Source organism: Phoenix dactylifera, chromosome 3 (genome assembly GCF_009389715.1).
Source record: "Phoenix dactylifera cultivar Barhee BC4 chromosome 3, palm_55x_up_171113_PBpolish2nd_filt_p, whole genome shotgun sequence".
NCBI lineage: Eukaryota > Viridiplantae > Streptophyta > Magnoliopsida > Arecales > Arecaceae > Phoenix > Phoenix dactylifera.
Window position 1 is genome coordinate 7,950,183 of NC_052394.1, and position 10,775 is coordinate 7,960,957.

The window sequence follows — 10,775 nt, forward strand, 5'->3', positions numbered from 1 at the left end:
TAACTTTTCTAAGTTCCTAGCTCATTTTTCATCAGAAAGACAAAAAAAGGTGCCTAATTAATCAGAGTTGCAGGGACCCATCATTCGATATGGAGGAAGTTGAGGCTATATAGGAGGCACGAGCCCCAATAGCACAAGCCATGTATCCAAAGTTCAACTTGCTGGAAAACAAAACTCTAAATTTATTTGTCAAGCTAAGAGATAATAGCTATGAAGCCAGGAATTCAAGTTAAGTAATGGATTGGCGCATCACCTCTACTGCTATGTGAACACTCACAACTAAACCTGAGCAACGGTGGAAAGGTACACAGCCCAATTAGATCAGGTCAGGCCCAGGCTCAAGGATGCAAGAGCCTAATACATTGGACCTTAAGGAGCCACCACACAAGTTGTTCTGACTGAAAATAAAGCCATGTAATCTAGAAGTTTACTTGAAATGAAAAGTATAAGCATCTATTTCATGCACGACACAGTAACTAATTTACCGCACAAAGCAAAGGCAATTTTTTGTGTTGTTTCGTAGAGGCAGCGTGGCAGAATCAACTTCTTTCAATGAAACCTGAATAAAAATCACTAGTATCACTTCCAGTTATTTCCTCACAAAATTAATGAGCCATGATTGCATTGTCTTTCATTTTTTAGCCATTGTTTAGTCATTCCACCAAACATAAGAATTTCAGACAAAATATATATGGTGCTTGAACAAGAGTTGTAACATGCCCAAAACAGGTCTTCACTAGGAACTTTAAACAAGTTTCGCCAAAGACCAAATGTATTCCTTATTCCATCTCTAAATCAAATGAACCTTCTCTGCACAGATTGCCTACACGGAAGGGAGCCCAGGGGGCTCAAAGAACCAGTGGAACCAAAAAGAACAACTTAAGATAGCAACATTTCCACGTATCTTATTGCATTACTTTCTACCTAATCAATATTCCAGCCAAAGACAAAAGCTCCAAGATAAAGGCCACAGTGAAAAAGATTATGTATAGTATGATAAATACCTTTCCTCATCTTGTCTGAGTTGGAGAACATAACAGACCAGATGCGTCAGCTCACACCTCAGCTCACACCACTGCTAGTTCGCAGACAGCACAAATTTGCCCTTCAGTGGCTGGAACAAATCGTGCCCCACAGTAAAGGCAGGACACATCCTCCTCCCCTCGGTAAATTGGAAAAAAAATTGCCCCACAAACAATACAAGGATTCCTAAAATCATAATTCGGCTGGCTTGTATCTTTCCTATCACCACATGCCTGCAGCACTTGTCTAGCCTTTTTTGCATGAGTTTTGGTTGGGCTGTTCTCCACAAGCATCCTTGCAAAGTTGGCTGCAGTCCTGTAGTTCCCTCCCTTGAAGCAGGTGGTCATGGCACTGGTTAGCATAGCCCCATACGAATTTTCTGAAGTTTGCAGTTGGTGAAAGAGGCCACCAACTCCTGCAGCCGAACCGAGTTGTCCTTCATTTCTTTTCTTTTTACCTCCATCTTAAAGCCCAACACATACTCTTTGTCTATTTCGATCAGCACTTTGACTTCATCAACCTCTCTCCTGGAGTCCACAACAATAAGTGGGATAGTATGCAAGATGTTGAGAAAGAACCATAAAGCTTCTGATAACTTCCCTTCTGTTGTGGCCCAATATGCTGTTTTAAATTTCTCATCCAGCTGAGATAATTTATACACAAGTCCAGGAGGCCCTCACATTCAGGCTAGCTGACTCACCCCAACCCTTCTCAACAGCAATCGATATAACAGGAGCTGAAGTAAAAGCATTTAAGTCCATGTGACTTCTGATATCTAGATCCACGAACAAGGGCTTCAAGGGAGCAAAGTTTTTGATGCCTAATTGTCAGCTAAGCAAGGTATCAAAATTTCCAACTGCTGCATGCTCCCTAGAGAGAGATGATTTTTGAATCCAGATCTGGCTCACAGGCATGCCTGGAGTAGGGGCAACAAATAAAAAGATGTGAGCATTACCTGTAGAATTTGGAGTATTAACATCGGGTGGTAATGCCAAATCTTCAAGGTCCCATCAACCTTCCTCATCATTCCTTTCATTTGCCTCACCGTCCTCAACTTCCAAAACACCATTCTGCATCACAACCACTACATCAACCAGTTCCAAATCATCATCACCCCAATCAGCCCCAGTAACTTCCTCTTCTTCCTCCTGTCCTGTTCTTCTTCCACTATCCAAACGACCTTCAAATATTCCTCTCATGACCCTCAACAATAGCCAATCACCACTGCACGTGAGGGGACTAGGTGGCACTAGAAAAGAATGGCCTCTACCTTCAGGTAGAGAGGGAAGAGTGAACATTATCTCCAAACTCAGTTGCACGCCTATCTGCAACCCCCGTAAGACCATGAACAGTAGCCATGACATATGCTAGAGGCAAATGACCTGCATTCTCCAAGATTTTGACACATTCCTCTATATCACCCAGATGGCATTGTGGAACTGAACCATCACAGCATTTTTAATCTTGGCAATCCTGGCATTTTGGAAAGCTTTTCTATACTTACTGTTACAAGATACAAGAAAGATAGTCTTTGAAAGTTCTTTGTTCTCTCGTATGCATATTCCACAACACTGCATATTCCACAACACTGGTATTTCCCTACAGAAGGGCCTCGATGCCTAGCCTATGCCAGTAGTCTTTCTCATCTATCTCATTTGCAGAAGCAACAGCTATCTCGATGTTTCCACTTTCAAGAGCCAGACTGAACCATGTCTTCTCATCTTCGACAGATTGGAGAGCAGCTTCTGGAAACCCTTTCTGTTGCAAATAAGCAATCACAGCCTGTCCACACAGCATTGAACATATACTCTGTTTCATCAATTGGTATGACCCTGTTCTTCCCATCACGATCCAAACAATAGATATTGTTCCCAGAAACCTTGGTTAAGTATATTGGGACATCAAATGTTCTGACGATTCCATTGTCCCCATTTGGAAGGCAATTCTTGATGTGGTTCAGGGTTGTATATATGAATACACCATTCTCATCCCACGCAAAAATGTTCACACGGATAGTCTCATGCAAAGTACATCGATGCACAAGTTTCTTACTAGCAAGAACGATCACATGCTTGCTGAGCAATGCAACAGTCTCCATGTCACCCGACCAAATGACATACTTAACAAAAGGAGTCTGAAGTTCTCCAAGAATAATCCTCTGCTGGAGATTGAATATGACCACCCTATCCTCAGCCCTGCAGAATATATTGCCTATCCCAGCATAATAGATAGCATCAGTGACAATACGAAGAAGAGACTTCTTCACAGTTTCATTCTTAAGATTTTTTGCTACTCCTATCGAGGACTGCAAATCTATTGTGAGCAACAAAAACTGCCGATCCACCACTACCCTTTTTTGCTTCGATAAAATCACCTTTTCCAACTATATAATTTGGAATCATATAGAGCTCATAAGACCGAACATAAGCATCAGAACAGAATAATACAGCATTTTCTGTGGGACTAAATGACAGTGTTCTAGGTCCCTGATTCAAGATAACAGAACCAGGTATCCTTATAGGACACACTTGATTTTCCTTCTGTGATAAAAACTCATAAAACCGCAGGACGTTCTCTCTCCAATTTGAACAAAATCATACCACTGTCATGACCTGCTGCAAGAAAGTTCATCTCAGGATGTACAGCGAGAATCTAAAAACTGTCATGCTCATGCCGAATTGTCTGAAGAGCAGTACACTTTGCAGCATCCCAAATGCGAGTGCTTTGACATAACACAAGATACATTACTTATGTGCCCTCTTAATGTGCCTACTTCCCAAGCCTTTGCATCTACGGAGTAAAAGAGCAGATCAGGTTAGATCCCTTGTATGTGTTATTCGTTCAATTGAAAATGCTTCTAAGTTTCAAGAACCAAACTTCTTCATGCAGTTATTTATTTAGGTAGAAAAAGTGTAGAAGATGCTGATTGCTAACATGCACAGAAGCATTCAACAAATGAATATGACAATTCTAGTTCTATGATCTTTCAAGCAATTTTTGATTCACTTAAACCTAACCAAACAGAATTGGTAAGGCCATAAGTTATCCAGCCATTGCCATGCAAAATAACAAATGATATTAAATTTTTGGTACATCCAAAAGCTCGCACCAGTTGTTTTAGAGCTGAAATTCCACTTCTATTTTTTTTAAAAAAAGGTTGAGCAGTCTTCTTTTACTTTACTCATTTTAAATACGAATTATCAAAATCATCATATTGACACGGTAAAGGCAGAAAGATAGTCATAGAGGATTTTAGAATTACCATTCATCCGCCACAACTTCACTTGCCCATCATCAGCTCCAGAAACAATAAGAGGAAGGATTGGATGGACGATCATGACCTTCCAACACATACTTGACTATAACTTCAACTCCCCCAAACAAATCTGTGTTCATCTTGCTCAGACGCAAGACATCATCAACTGGAGCCACCATCTTCTTCCTCAGTGCACTGATATCCCAAACTCAGATGATCTGATCCAAGGAAGCTGATACAACCAAGTCCCCCATTGGATGGAATGATGCACACATGTCATAGTGGTTGTGCCCAGTTAGCACTAAAATGCAAGTCCTTGACAGTCAGTTCCAGATCCTAATTATCTGGTCATCACTCGCACTAATGATCCAAGGGTATTCATCATGGTATTCAACCGTACGGATGTAATCAAGGTGTCCGAAAAGAGTAAACAGGCACCGGTGTGTCTTATAATTCCAAACCTTGATCTTGCAGTCAACTCCTGAAAATTGCAGCTTGAAAAATTACATGGGACTAAAACAAGAAAAAATCAAAGTTTGGATTCCATTATTTATGATATATGACTGTTGTGGGGAGGGGAGGGGGCCTTGAATTTAGTCCCACATCGGCTAGTAGCGGAAATGTTCCATGCCTTAAATGGGGGGTGGAAATCCTTTCCTCTCGAGGCGCCTTTTGAAGGGCAAACCCGTGAGGGCACCAGTCTCCCCCCGTCAGCGCTGGACGCGCGGGCCGGAGCGCCCAAAGCGGACAATACCTCGGGAGGAACGTGGTCCTCTTTCTCTGCTAGCTTAATGTGGGCTATGCTGTTGCGTGAGGCTCTGGCCAAAGCGCCGTCCCCGCAACAGATGGCGCGCCAGGTAGGGGCGCCTCCTCCCTCCATTGACTACCCTTCAGGACTGTGGGGGCCCCCGGCGTTAAAAACCGGCAAGGAACCTTCCCGCTAGGGGGGCTATGTTGTGGGGAGGGGAGGGGGCCTTGAATTTAGTCCCACATCGGCTAGTAGCGAAAAGGTTCCATGCCTTAAATGGGGGGTGGAAATCCTTTCCTCTCGAGGCGCCTTTTGAAGGGCAAACCCGTGAGGGCACCAGTCTCCCCCCGTCAGCGCTGGACGCGCGGGCCGGAGCGCCCAAAGCGGACAATACCTCGGGAGGAACGTGGTCCTCTTTCTCTGCTAGTTTAATGTGGGCTATGCTGTTGCGTGAGGCTCCGGCCAAAGCGCCGTCCCCGCAGCAATGACTAATCAATCCAGTCAGATCCAGTACAGATACAGAAAATTATTTCACAAAGAATGAGAGATGCCAACCACGTATGCATGCATGCATGAATGTAATTAACCGCATACTGACCCATTAAATCAGTCACATCAAATGTAATATGCTGAAAAAATATAATTGTCGAGAACCACCACATTAAAAAAAAAAAAAAACTTTATAGCAATTTTCTTAAGGCCGTGTCATCTAAAGCCATTTTTTATGCACACATGCAAAATCTGATCAAGTACTGACCAAAAGTTTCAAACTTTAAAAAAAAAAAAAAAAAAAATGTACCGGCAAGAAATGCAAAGCATCACATCGCCAATTGTTATGATATTTCCTAAGGGACGCATGGAGATCTAAAGCCAATATTTTAAGAAAATGAAAACTAAAATGTAGTGCAATAAAGAAGAAAAAAACATACAGATCTGAAAAGCCAATCATTTTCAGGCAGAATTACAAAATTCTACCCAACCACTGACCAAAAGGCTTTAAACCTTAAAAAAAAAAAAAAAAAAAAAAAAAAAAACAAGACAACTAAAACGAGAAGCAATGCATCGCCAATTGGTATGATATTTCCTAAAAGATGCTCATAGATCTAAAACAATCTCCTAAGAAAACCAAACTTAGAAAAGATGAAGTGGAAATCGGAAGAGAGAATGAAGATAAAACCTCGGGAGACGAAGAGGGGTTGAGAGTTGGGGAAGTGGACACCGCGGACGGGGCCGTCGTGCTCGTCGAAGCGGTCGAGTAGGGTGCCCAACCGGCAGTCCCGTAGCTGAATCACGCCGCTGTGAAGGCTGGCGGGGATCCACAACCGCTTGCTGTGGAAGCTCAGCCCCTTCACCCGATTGCTCTTGGTCTCGAACTTGGTCAGCATCTCTCCTCCCTTTCCCACCGACGGATCTCTCTCCCAACCCTAGGACGGTCCGGCGCTAGGGTTAGGGTTCAGATCTCGGAGGGAGAAATCACGAAGGGATTGGTGAAGAATAGGTTGGATCTCGGGGTCCCAGATATGGGGAGAGACAGCGAGAGAGAGGGGGATTGATCCAGACGAAGGGATCGCGGCCGACAACGACAAGATCGCCATGGCCAATGCCGGGATAGAGATGAAGTAGAATGAAATCTACGTTACAGCAATGCGATGGCCTTCTCTTTCTCTCTCGGATGAGATCTCGTTATCGCGTTCTGGAGGTTTTTAAGTCGGCTTTCTTTTTTTTCTTTTTCTTCGTCTTATTTTTTTATTTTTTATGTTTTTTTATAGCGGCAACTCCCACCAGCTGCAATGTAAGATAAAAAAAACCCAAAATATATATCCAACCGTACAGTAGTTTTTTAGATGAAAAATTATGTATTTTGTTTTTGGATTTTATTAAATACATTCGTACATAATGTATGAATTACGTGCTTTAAAAAAAAATTAAACTTTCAAAATAAAATTATCCCTCACAAGTCAGCAGCATTATTTATCTTTCAATAAATATGAATAGCTTAAAAGAATACAAATTATTCTATTATAAATAATTTTTTTTTTATGCCTCCACTGTAGTCTGTAGGTTTGTGAGCTAGACCACGAGAGATACAAACCAGAAATTGGGATGAGGTTTTTTAGTTTTATTTGTCATGTCCTTCTTATCATAGAACATATTTTTAGGTATGACCGTTTTGGTGTAATATAAAACAATGTTCCAATGTAGGATTCATTCTATCAAAAAAAAAATTCAGCTTTTTCCAATGGAGAATAAGTGCAAAAAATAATATTGTAATTGAAGAATGGTGACTTGAGAATTAAGCAATATTTATTTTTCTACTAAGTTGAGGTTTTAGGAAATAAATATTGCTCAACTCTCAAGTCATCTATTCATCAAAAACTAAATGTTATTTTTTCACATAGCATGGAGTTTTAAATTTGAAATCGTATATTAACTTTATCTAAATAAACAGGGAAAATATCCAGTAACGATCATTTTAGCTGTTATGTAACCACCAACTGAGTAGAATAACAACTAGATAATAATTCTTTTTGAGCAGCAATAAGTGTAATTAATTCTCATTATATTTGTCTGTTTCGATCTTGAAACAAGCTGGTGCTTAAGACTTATAAGATCAAGCAAACCACCATGCTTGATTTGTTACTCAATGATAATGCATCAGTTTCAAGATAAGAATTTCCATTGGTTTGCTAGTACAAGCAGTTCAACGGCTCCAATTATTAAAATGAATGTCTAAGATGACTCACAAGTGAAGGTGTCAAGTGTTTACAACAACCTAAGCTCGGCTTAAAAAGAAGCTTGGCTTGGGCTTGATTCGAAACTAGACAAATCAACCTAAGCTTGCATTGAGCTCGAAACTGATTTCAACCTCAGCCAGAAACTGGCCCGGTTCGATCAAGTTCAGCTCAATAGTCCACGCTATCAAGATCATTTCGAGTTTGAATTTTTATTTTTTGAAAATATTATATTAACTCAGATGTCAACCAAGTTTGAATCAAGATTGTACCGAAGTTCAAATCAAGCTTGATTCGATCTTGATTTGATTTTTAGCTTAGTTGAGGATTTTTAAGCTGATCAACTGAGCTTGTATTGAGCTCGATTCAAAATTGAGCTCGAGTCAAGCTTGAAACAGTGGTAAATGAATCAACCTTGATCTCAAATTTTAAGCTCAAAATTAATTTCAAACAAGCTTAATCGGATCCAGGCTCATTTAAGCTCGGCTCAGTTACATTCTTAGAAGTAAACCTTGTTATAAACTAAAGAAAAATAACGAACAACCACTCAAAATCTCAAATGCAATATGATAGCCCATTTTCATGCAAAACTTTCTACCTTGTCCTTGTGTATTGAGATATCAAAGAAAGAAAACTAGAAGGAGGTCACCAAGTGAGGACACTATTGGGAAATGGTAAATATGAAGAGGTGATATTTTGGATATCTTTGTTGTTTCTTCTTCCCCTACCTCATCTTCTTCATCCTCTTTTTCTTCTTCTTATTGTCCATTGGAGGCCGAATCTCCTATTCCTTTGTCTTTCATTTTAAAAAAATCTTAATCTTCTTCATTTTCTTTTTCTTGGTTAGCCATTTTCTAGATTTGTCCCTTTTTTTGAGTTTTGCTAGCTACTATGGCGTGGGAAATAAAAGGTGTGGGCATGGGACTCAGAGAAATTTATGAATCTATAGTATTTTTTTATTTTTTTATTTTTGCCCAAAATATTTGTTTTATTGAATATAACTTTGGGATGTTCTCCGCTCTAGAAAAAAAAGGAATTGAGCTAGGAAAAGATGTTATTGAAATAATAATCATGACACGCCACATGGGGTCAACCAGCGTAGAGATCCATTCTTTCAAAAATTTTGAGTTGGTTTCAATCCAAATTTTTCTCAATCCAAAGGTTCGATAAAAATGCAAAATTTCCATCAGTATAAGCCCCAATTCTATAAGGTAAATATCTTTCTTTAGCAAGTGCTTGGAGTAAGAAAGAACAAGATCATCCCCACTTATTTCTAATGATACCGGCAATGCCAGAACAACTTCTAGATGTAAAGCCGCCGGTGTAAAGCTTAAGCCATTGGGGAGGAAGCTTTTCCTATAAACAAGGCTTAACAATGGAGCTTTTAGGAGTAGAGCTACAACCCTAATGTTCTATAATATCCTTTGAATTATGGTTCACCTTATCAGACAGATTGGAAGTATTGATTTTGGAGTCATATTTGCATAATTTTTATATACAAAATTGATCAGTCCAACATGATATTTATTTTGAATTTAGTGAAGAGCTCTTTATCATGTATTCAAGTTTCTTCTTGGTTAACATGTACGTGGGGAGATTGTGGGCGTTCAGTATTATGCAAGCTAGGCTGTCATACTAATCGTTTTGAAACTAGAGATATCCTTGGTCCAAGCTCGCCTGAGGTAGTGTCAGATAGCCATCTCATTTAGAAAAGTTGCTACAGTTTTTGTCCTGGTCCATTATGCGACCCTCCCAAGCCTAACCCCATACAACTGGTCTAACCCCAAAAGTTAGGTGGCTGCAACCTAACTTATGATATATGCTAATTTAGGATCAGATATTTGTTTCAAGTTCAAAATATTGATTAGAATCTGATAATCTCAATACTTTCATACTTCTATAATAATTATAAAATAAAATCAATAAATTTTATACAAAAAAGGAAGGACATGAAAAAACCGTATACAATGTATTGGAGAAATTGTTAGTTTCAAGTTCGAGTTGGATGTCTTGGATTCAATTCAAAATGTCAATCTCAATCTTAATGTATGATTTAGTATTCCTTCGTTTCTTAGAGTAGCAACTAGTATAATTTGCAAAGTAATTAGAGGTTTGTGTGAATGATCATCCAATTGGGTCCTGCTCTCCCTTGATCTGGGTTTCTAGGTGTCCTAGTTCTCAACAGATATGGTTCCACTTACTCAACTATCCTATTAGTTGCATTGGATCTAAATCAAATATATGTTTATTAGACTCAAATTTGGACTCAGAATATTCAGCACAAGTACGGATTTATTTTTAAGTCCATGTGCTGCCGCATGTTCCTTAAATTTAGAGATTTAGATTGGATCCTAACGGAAGCAAGTAAATATTCGGAAACAATGGCAAATATCTTTTCGAGTCCATGCACGATGACACAATCCATAAAATCCTAGATTCAGATCGGATCCTAATCAAATCATCAAGTGGGGTCCTTCATGCAAGTAGTGCCATCAGCTTAGGGCCAAAATCGGATCAAATACTAGCCTATTTATATCCATATTTGTTTTATTTAACGAATACGGATACGGATGTTAGTCGGATGCAAAAAATTATATCTATATTTATTTTAAACAGGTATGGATACAAATTAGATGCTGAAAATATGGATATAAATATGGATAATTAAACTTTATGACCACAGAATAAAACATATTACTAAATGGATGATAAATCAAATTAATAGCATTTCAATGTGGTCATTTATTTTTTAAAAAAATTTATAAGTGCTATATAAAATTAAATAGAATTATAAATAGAATATTCGGATATTTATGGAATAGCTGTCCATCCATATTCATATTTTTTTTTGGATGGATATGAATATATATTAGTCGGATATTCAAATTTTTATATATATTTTGATAAATTTAAATTTAAAAATAATTTTAAATATTATTCAATCCACTTTAATCCCTGCATCAGCCACTCGATCTATGCTATCCGGCTATGCCATGGCATCGACCCTACCATGTTC

At 39.0% G+C, this 10,775-nt stretch overlaps 1 pseudogene; it reads right to left on the reverse strand.

Annotated features, from left to right (window-relative positions):
- Positions 1–454: 454 nt before the first annotated feature.
- Positions 455–6,685, reverse strand: LOC120104027 (annotated as a pseudogene).
- Between the last annotated feature and the right edge of the window lie 4,090 nt (positions 6,686–10,775).